The sequence below is a fragment of the Diabrotica undecimpunctata genome, chromosome 2 (genome assembly GCF_040954645.1).
Source record: "Diabrotica undecimpunctata isolate CICGRU chromosome 2, icDiaUnde3, whole genome shotgun sequence".
NCBI classification, from domain to species: Eukaryota; Metazoa; Arthropoda; class Insecta; order Coleoptera; family Chrysomelidae; genus Diabrotica; species Diabrotica undecimpunctata.
In genome coordinates, this window is record NC_092804.1 from 27,480,300 (window position 1) to 27,493,086 (window position 12,787).

A 12,787-nucleotide genomic window follows, 5' to 3' on the forward strand; every position below is an offset into this window, starting at 1 on the left:
CCAATAATATTCTCAATAAAAGTTAATGTTCTTTCAGGTCCTTAAGAGCTGTTCCAAGGAAGCACGCAAAACAAAACAAAAATTGAAAATTTCCAGGGCACCCCTCGGAGCGTGATAAGCGGTAAGTGTCTCTTTTCTCTTTTTAATCAGCGATCTCTGTTGGTGACACAATAACATGTCTTTTGTCGACTTTCATCTCCGCTATTCTCATTGTCTGAATTTTCTCTAAATTAATTCAGTTCAAGGAAAATCCCTTAGTCGCGTGTATCTGATATTTATTCTCGTCAGCTAAAATGGCTTTTCTTTGAAACAGGAAAGTAGAGGACTAAAAACCTTCCAGTCTGGAAAGAAAATGATTTTAAGATACACTAAAAAAACTGAACTTTAAGTCAGGAATAGATTATTCCTTGTAGAATATTTTGTAATAAGCTGTAATATGTCACGTATATAATCATTTTCATTCAAGTTTGTTTCATTAAATCTACATTTAACTAAAGATACGGTTTATTATCGCAGTTTATCCGTATATGCAATTTAACAGCAAATTGTAAATGTTTGCTTTATTCGCGTACAGGTTGTCAAAACTAGGAATGACGTTGAAATCATACAATCGGCACGCCAACTTGATGCGCAACAAAAAATGACCAAATTTTGCTTGACCAGCAAAATTTCGAAAGACATTCCTGGTCTTGACGAGTACCTAATACATAATTAATTTACTCTCTTGCGGCAATCGAGAGCCTAAAGACAAAGATGTAGAATTCATCATTCATCAATGAATATGAAACGATTATACAAGTGAAGTAGACAAGGCCGATTTTAATTTGTCAGTAGAAGAAATAATAAAGGTCTATAACGAACGAGGCCTTCTTTTGTTATTCGAATTCTTTGTTATGATACTTAATAAATCATTTTTAATTCCATATTGTTTAAATTGTTGACTAGGAATTGGTTGGTCGCTGGTTAACCTATGTTGCGGAATCTGCCTTGTCGAGCTACAATTCTCAAATAGTGATTTTTCATTCATCACTTGATAGTGATGAATGAAATATTAGAAGATGATAACATCAGGACAGCTAGGAAAAACTCAAAAATATCATATTTAATGAAGCAACAGAATCACTTGGACAGAGGAAAGTAACACTATCATGTCAAAAAAGAAAACCCCCGTGGTTTAGAGATGAAGTGAAGAAAAAATGTGAAGAAAAGAAGAAAACCTTTTCACAATACAGAACACAACAAACATAACAGGCATACAATCATTATAAACTAATCAGAAATGAAACTAATACTTCAGGATACTTATGATGGAACATGGTTTCCGAAAACGTTTTGTCTTCATGACATAGCCCGATTGGGTTTTTTAATTTTATATACCTTTTATAAAGGATTTTAACAAATTTTTTGTGATACATGGTATACAGCCAGCTACAGGAACTTAGTTTCCTTGTGGATGATAATACTTTAGTTGGTCTAGTAAAATACATGGTCTTTGGGATGTGGTGAGTTTTATTAAACAAACGATACTTAGCAAGCCTTAAAGGTAAGCCAATTAGACGATGAGCCTGCAGTTACCTTCAACTGACCTTAAATAGAAGAAATATTCCTAATTCTAAGCATAATTACCCTACCGGATCTTATACAACGACTTGATCAACGAAGATGATTTACAACGTACGTTGCACAAATTTAATGTAACCGCCAGATAATTTAAAAATTTTCCCAAAAAAAGACAAAAAGGATAATTATAATAACAAATTTACTAAGATGTAAATTGGAGCTGGAGGGTCACATAATATAACAAGTGATGGAGTTTAAATATCTATACATAACATTGTCTTACGAAAAGCTTGAAACCGAAGTGAAAGATCAAGTGAATATAGCAAACAGAACCGCAGGTAGCCTAAATGAAACAATATGGAGAACCAAAAATATCGGGAAAAAAATGAAAGGCATTTACAAAACAGTCATTAGACCAATAATTACATACTCGGCAGAAACACGACGTGACACAGAGAGGACAAAAAGAATGTTAGAAAGAGCAGAGATAAAAACACTTGGGAAAATTGATGGTAAAACGCTATGGTCATCATCATCATTGGCTTTTACAACTCTTCGTGAGTTTTTGCCGCGTTTACTATTGCCTTCCATTGATTCCGATCCTGTGCTATTATTTCCCATGGCCTTACTTCCATCTTCTCCAGGTCTTCCCTGACTGCGTCTTTCCACCTTTTTCTAGGCCTTCCTGTCTATCTTCTACCATCTGGTCTTTCCCAAAACACATTGCTAATCAGTCTGTCGTCATCACTCCGTACCACGTGGCCTGTCCATCTTAATCTATTGGCTTTTATGTATCTTACGATGTTTCCTTTCCCGAAGAGAGTCTCTATTTCATTGTTGTATCTGCTCCTCCATTCATTTGTCACGCTGTCCCTGCAAGGACCATATATAATTCGCAGGATTTTGCGTTCCCATACTAATAGCTTATTGATTTCTTTCTTTCTCAATGTCCATGTTTCACTTCCATATGTCACTGCTGGTCGTATTATGGTTTTGTACATTTGGATTTTGGCACGCCTTGATAGAAGCTTTGACCTCATTAGATGTTGAATGGCAAAGAATGATTTATTCCCCGCCAGTATTCGTATTTCAACCTCCCGTTCTCCTGTGTTTTCACTGGTAATTGTTGCTCCTAGGTATTTGAATTCTTTGACCACCTCAAAATTATGAACGTTTATGGTAATGTTTTGTCTTATTCGCTGTCGTTCCTTTTTTAATACGACCATGTATTTAGTTTTTTCTTCGTTTATTTTCAGGCCTACGCTTAGTGTTACTTCTTCAAAGTTCGATACGATATCCTTAACTTCCAGTGTTGTCTGTGCTACTGCATCTACATCATCTGCAAATGCGAGAATAATCTTTGCTCCTCTGGCAGTTATGTCTGGTTTGACTCTGGTATAGATTTTTCGCATTGCATATTCCAATGCTAGGTTAAATAGTAATGGGGACAGCGGGTCTCCCTGTCTGAGTCCGGTGCTTATGCCGAAAGCCTTTGAAGTTTTGCCTCCTAGTCTAATTTGTGCAAAGGAATTGTTGACACACATTCGCGCAATCATGGTCAGCTTCTTTGGTACGCCTAACTCCATCATTACACTCCACAGTTTTGCACTTAAACGCACTAAAACGCTATGGTACAGAGTTAAAAGTATATACGACGTAGATGCAGGGTGGAGAACATCAAGGACTGGGTAAGAAATAGAAGGGTAGAATGGAACGATCATATTAGCCGAATGACAACAATTAGAGCAGTAAAGACGGCAAGAAACGATTCCCCAATAGAAAGACGATCAGTGGAAAAACCACGAAAATGATGGAACGACAACTTACTGGAGGCACATTGAAAAACAGACAGAGTCATGTCTAGATAAAAAGAAGAAGACGAATAATAGAAGATATATACAGATAGGTTTTTTAAAAATTTTCACGACCTCTTCATCTCAGTACTCTCTCTTTAGTCCTGATCCTCCGGACCATGCGTAGGTCTTTTGTATATTTCTTTAATTTGATCGATCCATCTTGTTAGGGATTTTTCTCGTCATCTTCGGTCTTCTATCTTTCGATGGATAATAAGTCGGATCGTAAATATTATGTTTTATGTGTTAGCTCTCATAACATGTTCAAATTATTTTATTTGTTGGAGACAAACTTTGCTGAAGAGCAGTTTGCTGACCTTTAGTTTATTTAAAATTGACTTATTTGTCCGGTGGTCGGTCCACGAAATTCCTAATATTTTTTTCCAATAGAACATTTCAGTGGCTTTCTTCTTTGCGCTTGTCGTAGAGTCCAGATTCACGTCCGTATGTCGGTATTGGGAATATTAAGCCGTTGATCAACCTCATTTTTATAGTTCGTGAAAATAACATAAAATACCTATTCCTAACAATGGCCTAAGGAATGAAGGAAAGGAGAGTGCCAAAAAGGAACACGAAAGATCCCAATAAGATGAATTGACTAGATCATAAAAATCTGTAAAAAACCAATGCAAGATTGATCATAAAAGACGACTATTATGCTGCCTCTAAGGTCCGGGGGTCAAAACTGAAGAGAGAGTTATTTTGCGTTTAGTCCATCCTTATTCCTTTACATGTTATCTCGTTTTTTTATGTAGAGAAATGCGAAATCCCAATTTCTTTCGTTTATATAACAAACTATGTTAGTAAACTATATAAATTCAAACATATCTCAGTATATACTGAGAGGAAAAAAATATACAATAAATGTGTCGATATTATATTTAACTGTTTTTTAGTCACTTAGTGTCTAATGATCGGTAATGTTTCTCAGTGTATAATCTTTCAGTCTGGAAAGAGAGCAAACAATGTTCCTTTCTCAGTATCTATACACGGACGATGTGTTTTGAATTGCCGTGATAAAATGTAGGAAAATGTCCATGAAAGGACCATTAGAGGTGGAAACGGTCTGGAAGATAATACAAAGAAATACTATGATAGCCGAAAGGATTTCTGGATGAAACCAAAATTTGAATAAACGTTCGCAAAATATGACATACAGTTATGATCTTATAAATAACATCCATTAAAGAGAATATTCGTGAAAATACATGTTTGTATGCTTTTGTGTATAGAAAACAAAAACAAAAACAAATTTCCAAATTTTTGTTCTTGTTAAAAATTTGTTCCATTATTGGTAAAAAACAAATTAAAGAGTAAACTGATATCTTGAGGAGTATTTTAAGTTAAATATAATTTTATATGGGATTAGAACACAATTGAGTCTAATTAGAAATATATTTTAATTTGTTTTGACATTTCGATTCCAATCCAGAAATCGTTTTTAAAAAATCTTTAAAATAAAAATGATCAAAAAACCTAACCTGCAAATGTTTACAAATTGGCGCTAGGTAGTGACACTAATTGACAGTTGACTTACTTGTCCCAGATCTTGTAGGCATTAGCTATAGTTTAACTGAATTCTGGAGGTTTAATTAAATTCTGATCTTTTTGTGCCTATGTACCTAATCATAGATTATATTATGTATCTGACCTGCTATTAACTCCTTAATGTTGGTATATTTTTATTGCTGACCGTCTTTCAGTACTGTCTAGTACAACTAGAGTCCGCTACATTCTATTGATGTTTTTGCGCCTCACGTTAGGCGCCAATGTGTAACAATATAAAAAAACAATGTATAATATTGGAGTTACTACCTATATCATTAGCTGTTCACTGTTCAACAATAAAATGACAACTCAGCCGTGTAACTATAACAAGACTCTTGAGATGCTAATTTAATTGTTGGGGCTTCGAATAGCTCTGTCTCAGGTATATGTGCGTCGCAGGCAGACCTGAGAAATTAAAGAAATTGAAATAAAATAATTATTTAAAGAAAAAGAACAAACATGTGACGTTTATAAGGTAACAATGGGTTTTGTGAAAATCTGGAACCAACAAACTTAAAGGTTTCTTTAAGTTTTTGTTTAAACCATAAATTGTTTTTTCTGTGTTCTGTGTTAAAATTCAGCCAGTGCAATAAATGATTATTACTCTGCGACGTAATGTTTACGAATGGTAAATCCTCGGCAAGTAGACACATTTGACAAACGCGCACTTAACCTTAAAAGACAAAGTGAAATTTGCCAAATAGTAGGGCGTAAAGTGCAAACCTTGTCCAAACACTTGAAGAAATATTTCGAGAGAAAACAAAAATCACCAGAGAGAAAATAAAACAACAACAACACACAAAAGCGGCTAGTTCGTAGCTCTATAAAATCGTGGAAAAGCGCTAGTACAGTGTAGGCCCAGGTAATTTGATTATACACTCACGATCATAAAATCCGGGTTACCTTGAAAATTTCAAGTTTCTTGAATATTTTTGCATCTGGTGCAGTAATAACCTTTTTTTAGGCTAATATATTTTTTATTTGTCATCAATGTTTGTTTTGAAAGAAAGAAAAAAACGATTTTTTTTATTGTTTTTATTGAAAAAGCAGAAAACAAACCAAATTGTTGATACAGACATACGAAAGAAAAAATGAAAAATACAGAACGTGGTAAAACATCAGTGGAATTTCAATGACTAATATCGTGTATTGCCTCCCCTTGCTCTAATAACCTCTTGCAGACGACGGGGCATATTCTCAATTTTTCTCCGGATTACATGTTGTGGTATGTTATTCCACTCTCTCACTAACAGATCCTTAAGCTCCTGTGCGTTGTTAGGAGGAGGTGTATGGGTTTGAATACGTTTTTTCAAATCGTCCCAGAGATGTTTGATGGGATTCAGATCCGGAGATCTAGCTAGCCAGGGTAACCTCGTAATTCCAACTTTGTCCAAGTATTGCATACTGATCCTGGCAACCTGCGGTCGCACGTTGTCCTGCATAAAAACTGCGTCTTCTCTAAATTTTGCCATGGTGGGCATAACATGTTCTTCCAGAATCTCCGTAATGTACCTTCGTGCAGTTAAGGTCCCATTTTCGATGAAGGGTAATTATGTGCGGAAGTCGGAAGATACACCTCCCCTAGCCATGACCGAGCCTCCACCAAATGGAATTCTTGAAGCAATGCTAGCTTGTGAAAATCGTTCACCGGTTCTCCTCCAAACTCTTACACGTCCATTGGATCCAGTTAGGCAGAAACGGGATTCATCTGAGAATAACACTTTGCTCCAATCATTAATTTCCCAATGCGCGTATTGTCGAGCAAAAGCTAGTCGTGCAACTCGATGCGCACGGCCAAGTGGCGGTCCTGTAGCCATTACCCGAGAAGATAGTCCAGAAGAACAAAGTCTTCTCCTGACTGGTGCAACGCTAACATTGCAATTTCGTACTTCCTGTAGGCAATTTCGATGCATAACCGCAGTTGAGGTCCGGTTTCGTAAAGTCTGAAACACAAGGAATCGGTCATCTCGTGCCGTGGTCGTTCTTCTTAGTCCAGAGCCAGGTCGTCTGGTTAGCAAACTCTTCTTCTAAAAGCGTTGAAGCACTCGTTGAACCGTAGAAAGGCTTACGCCAACAGTTCTTGCCACTTGCCGTTGAGTGTGACCGTCTTCCACAAACGCAACAATGCGTGCCGTTTCAACAACAGTCAAGGCATTTTTGGCAAAAAATAAACAATAATAAACACTAATAATGACATCAATAAACACTAATGGTGGCAATAATAAACGTTTGTTTGTTGTGTTTGAACAGAAAGTCGAAGCACAAATGAGACATTTAAAACAAGCGGCAGTTACAGATACCGTTCATTTTGGGAAGTGTATAGTTTTCCGCGAAATCGGCATTATTGGATTTTTTTGTTACAAAGGAAACCCTAAGCCGACAACAGTTCTCAGAAATATGCATTAGTTTTTATTTGTGTTATTATTATTTACGATAAAGCTCGTTAAAAATGAAATAACGCCGATTTTCAAGGTGACCCGGATTTTATGATCGCGAGTGTATTTATATGCATTCACTTAATATGATTTTATGTTCCAGGACTTCCTACAAAAAAAAACTACAAAAAAATATTAAAAAAAAACCATAAAATATCCTGGCAAGTAGGGTCCAACCCCTTGAGCACCAAGTGTCCGAACTGGGCGTTGCCCAGTGGCTGCAGCCCAGGGCGGTGAATTGAGGCCCAAATAAGCAATTTTAGATTCGCGGATAAGTCACAGAAAGATAACAGGAATAAAGCGAGTAACGCTAGCCTGAATTTTAATCGTTGGAGTACCATGTTGGAGTTCTATTACCCAGGACAAAAGAGCATTTTGTTGATAGTTGTGCCTCTATCGCGCATCAAAGTGCCATAGGGCGTCAGGGATGGTCTGGAGCATTGGAGCGTGTTGGAGTGACTCCTGTTTTTAACTCAAGTTAATACACCTCGCCCCAATGAATTGTTACACCCAACGTAATTCTTAGCGGCGAACATGTCTCACAGGCTAAGTTTAATTAAATTGCCTGCTTGCTTGCTTGGGTATCGTGAAAAAGTAGTAAGCCTGGAAGTGTATTAGATACAAGTTTTTAAGTAGTATAAAGTGAAAAAGGTTTTGTTTTCACTTTAAACATTTTATTAGAGTTAATAGAATGTTATAGTTATGTTAAGATTATAAACAGACCAACGGCCGACCTATCAATAGATAACATGCTATGCCTATACTGGAAATAAATTATAATCCATTCAATGGCATTTGACAGTCCATTTAAAAATTCCAATATTATCTAGCTATTTGTGAGTAAATACAAAGTCTTTTAATTGCAAGTTTCGCGTGTATACGAACAATATTCTCTATTTTTAAAGAATTCTCTTTATTTGCGTTTAGAATTAATTTGAAGCGGAAACGAATGCTGTTAATATTCAAGAATGTGCAGTTATCAACCATAACAGTATTTTGCAACATATCTCTTTAATTAATTACTTGCTTACATTTGTTTATTAATTATGTGAGAAAATATCAATAATTTTAATCAATACGATAAAATTTATATTAATTTATTAATATATATTACAAATTAAATTAACTTTAACACGACTTTCTACGAGAACCTTGTGTTACTACATTTAAGTTTGCTTATAATAAGTTTCTTGTTTTTAATCTATTTTCTCTACTGAAATAAAATAAAACGAATAATTTCATATGATGACCTAATTTACACTTTTATTCTTTTTAAAACCATTTAACCAGGTCTGGTATCATAGGCTGAAAGTAACATTTTAGCTGACTATAGTCACAATTCTATTTGAATTGTGACTATAGTCACAAATCAGCCAAAAGTCAGCTAAAATTATCTCTAATGTTATATACACTCGCGATCATAAAATCCGGGTCACCTTAAAAATTTCAAGTTTCTGGAATATTTTTGCCTCTGGTGCAGTAATAACCTTCTTTTTAGGCTAACGTATTTTTTATTTGTCATCAATGTTTGTTTTGAAAGAAAAAAAAAATGATTTTTTTATTGTTTTTACTGAAAAAACAGAAAACAAACCAAATTTTTAATAAAACAGGCATACGAAAAAAAATGGAAAATACAGAACGTGGTAAAATGTCAGTGAAATTTCAATGACTAATATCGTGTATTGCCTCCACTTGCTCTAATGACCTCTTGCAGACGACGGGGCATACTCTCAATTTTTCTCCGGATTACATGTTGTGGTATGTTATTCCACTCTCTCACTAACAGATCCTTGAACTCCTGTCCGTTGTTAGGAAGAGATGTTAGTGGTTGAATACGGTTTTTCAAATCGTCCCAGATATGTTCGATGGCATTCAGGTCCCGAGACCTAGCTGGCCAGGGTAATCTCGTAATTCCAACCTCGTCCAGGTATTGCATACTGATCGTTGTTCTGCATCAAAACGACGTTTTCTCCAAGCCTTGCCATGGTATGCATAACATGTTCTTCCAGAATCTCCTTAATGTCCCTTCGTGCAATTAAGGACCCATTTTCGATGAAGTGTAATTCTGTGCGGAAGTCGGAAGATACACCTCCCCATGCCATGACCAAGCCTCCACCAAATGGCATTCTTGGGGCAATGCAAGCTTGGAAAAATCATTCACCGGTTCTCCTCCAAACTCTTACACGTCCATCGGATCCAGTTAGGCAGAAACGGGATTCATCTGAGAATAACTTTTTGCTACAATCGTTAATTCCCCAATGCGCTTATTGTCGAGCAAAAGCTAGTCGTGCAACTCGATGTGCCAGGCGAAGTGGCGGTCCTGTACATTGCGATTTCGTACTTCCTGTAGACGATTTCGATGCATAATCGCAGTTGAGATCCGGTTTCGTAAAGCCTGAAATACAAGAAAACGGTCATCTCGTACCGCGGTCATTCTTCTTTGTCCAGAGCCAGGTCGTCTGGATAACAAACCCTTTTCCTGAAAGTGTTGACGCACTCGTTGAACCGTAGAAAGGCTTACGCCAACAGTTCTTGCGACTTGCCGTGAGTGTGACCGTCTTTCACAAGCCCAACAATTTGTGCCGTTTTAACAACAGTCAAGGGTATTTTTGGCAAAAAATAAACAATAATAAAGACTAATAATGGCACTAATAAACACTAATGGTGGCAATAATAAACGTTTGTTCGTTGCGTTTGAACAGAAAGTCGAAGCACAAATGAGACATTTAAAACAAGCGGCAGTTACAGGTACCGTTCATTTTGGGAAGTGTGCACTTTCCCAAGAAATCGGAAATATTGAAATTATTTGTTGCAAAGGAAACCGCTAAGCCGACAACAATTCCCAGAAACATGCATTAGTTTGTATTTGTGTTATTAATATTTACGATAAATCTCGTTAAAAATGAAATATCGGTGATTTTCAAGGTGACCCGGATTTTATGAGCGCGAGTGTATTTCGGATATTTTAAAGTTAAAATGGAAAAATATTATCATCTTATACTCGCTGAAGTAGCCAAAATAGTGCCTTAGGACAATTCATCTACTTAATCTACAAATTTCTACCAGATTTCCAAAATGCGTTTGGCAGAGTTGAACGTGATACATGCACTGAAAAATATACACCTAGATCCCAAGGATATAAATTTAATAAACAATCTATACTATATTCAAACAGCGATCGTCAGGTTGGAAGATAGTGAGGCAAGTACTAACCTACTGCCTACAAACCTACAAAGAACTGAAGGTGTAAGGATTGGAAGGAGCATTATTAATAACATAAAATTGTCAGATGGTATCGCAATAATTGCAATAATCAATATTACTGGAAATTACTTAAATACTTAGTAGGAGAAATAATCTCGACCTGTAAACTACGTTTAAAAATAAGGTAGTCAAATCTCGGAGTTCGTCCATCTCTTTCTCTTTAGATATTTTTCTGTCTGCTATCTGCGCAAATGGGCAAAATTTGGAAAGTCGTTCCTAGTCTTAAAGACTAATACCTGTATTTGTCGACTTCTTTAATGATTTTGGTCCCAAGCGATATATGTCCCCGAGTACCAAATTCAACATTGGCTAAGGACTTCTAAAATCATATGAAATGCAATGGTGTCAAATGTATTCTGAAAGTCAATAAATACAATCTCCAATGGCCTATTATTTTCTATTCAATTCCAAGTGAGCAGTTTTAATGTAAGAATACCATATTTGTTCCGTATCCCGAACGTAAACCTGTCTGTCTTACTGTTTGGTAGTTAAGTAGAACAATAGTTTTATCTCCAGTATTTTATCAGTTGATACTACATTTACAAATAGATATGTTAACTGCCTACAGATAACAATAATTCATCAAGTTAATCAAATGAAGAATGTTATTTAGGTAGGTAATCTTCTAAACATGAAGGGCATGCATTAAAGTAGAAGCAAAAACTATAATTCGTAGAAAAACGAGACGAATGAATTACCTGCTTCGTAAAACATCACAACTATCCATACAAAGCAAGTATTAATATATAACAATATTATAAACCCCTAATGGACCTACAAAATTGACTTATGGCTGACGGCTCTGGTCAATCTTCTCTTTATTAAATGAGGAAGTGGGAGTGTTTGATAAACAGATAAATTTAAAAATAAACTGATTTCTAAATATACCATGAAAAGTATGGATTCTTTCAGGCTAAATAATCACCTATACTGCAAATACACCTTTGGTTTTCTTGGGATTTGCTACGGTTTATGTCCTAGCAGCCATTTTTGCATCTCTCCACATCTTCCTTTGTTGAACTCCAGAGAGGCGTTTTTATACTTTGCGTAGAGTCTGTTCCTGTATGAACGCAGTTTAGCTAGGTATTTGGGTCAGATACAGAAACCTCGACTGGAGTTAGGTCTCTGATCGTTGCCGTGCCGTTGTCTTAGTGTTGTTTGTCTTGCTATCAGAATAATATTCCCACGAGATGAGACGAAATACTGTCAAACACGCCAATGTATCCTTACCGTGCTAACGCTATAATCCCCCTGAAATTGGCAGCTCTCTGTAGTATCGCTTGAGATCCATTTTTTCCTTTGTCGATGTACCCCTTCGGCACGATGGTGTTACACCATGAGGTTGGGGAGGCGGTATATTAGAATGATGGATAGCCGTCTGCCTTATTAATATCCATTTGTTTCTTTCTGGTTTCTTTCACTGGTTTTTGTATTAGTAGAGGTTTTCTTCTGGGGTATAGATCTGAGTATCAGGACGTGTATGATGTGTAGGGGTAGGTGCCTTATGATAGTTGGGAGTATTTACTATCACACAGGGCAGATTAGGAACTTCGATAATGGACAGCGGACCGCTTCAGAATTTAGTCGCCTTTTACGACAAGCAGGAGAAGCTGTGAAGGTATTCTACTTGGACGGTCAGCTTCCACACGGGGAGTAATTGTGAAGAAGATATGATGTAGGTGAGTTAAATGAATAGAGGGGACGTGGCGAAGTATAGATTTTTAGTAGATAGAAATCTCACACTATTATCTGGATTGAGTCAGATGGTATGTTATTAAGATTTTCCTCCTTCAAAATAAAAAAAAAATCAGAAAATAAAGACTGTTTGGTCTTTATGAAATATATTTTTGGGTTTTAATTTTTTTTAGTATGCCTATGACATATACGCACACGCAGTCCATTAAAATTTACAAATTCAAAGTATTTAAACAATTCCTTTTGCAAAAATTTACTTCATCACTAATGTTTAATAAATAAGACTTGCATAAAAAGTTTAATTCGCCATTTTGAAATTACCATTTTAATACAACATAATCAAAAGAAGCATGATTTCCTTCTTTGCGAACTAAAAGGTTTTTACCAAAGCACTCAACATACGATCTATGACTTCAGTCAATCAAGAAAGGA

General features: G+C 36.0%; 1 long non-coding RNA gene across 1 annotated transcript in view; it reads left to right on the forward strand.

The window, feature by feature from the left end:
* LOC140434367 (uncharacterized) overlaps positions 1-12,787 on the forward strand; it is a 1,119,986-nt gene that overhangs the window by 792,352 nt on the left and 314,847 nt on the right. The window contains exon 6 of the long non-coding RNA XR_011950047.1: positions 38-121. This is a non-coding gene — a long non-coding RNA (uncharacterized lncRNA). The remainder of the gene's footprint in view (positions 1-37; positions 122-12,787) is intronic.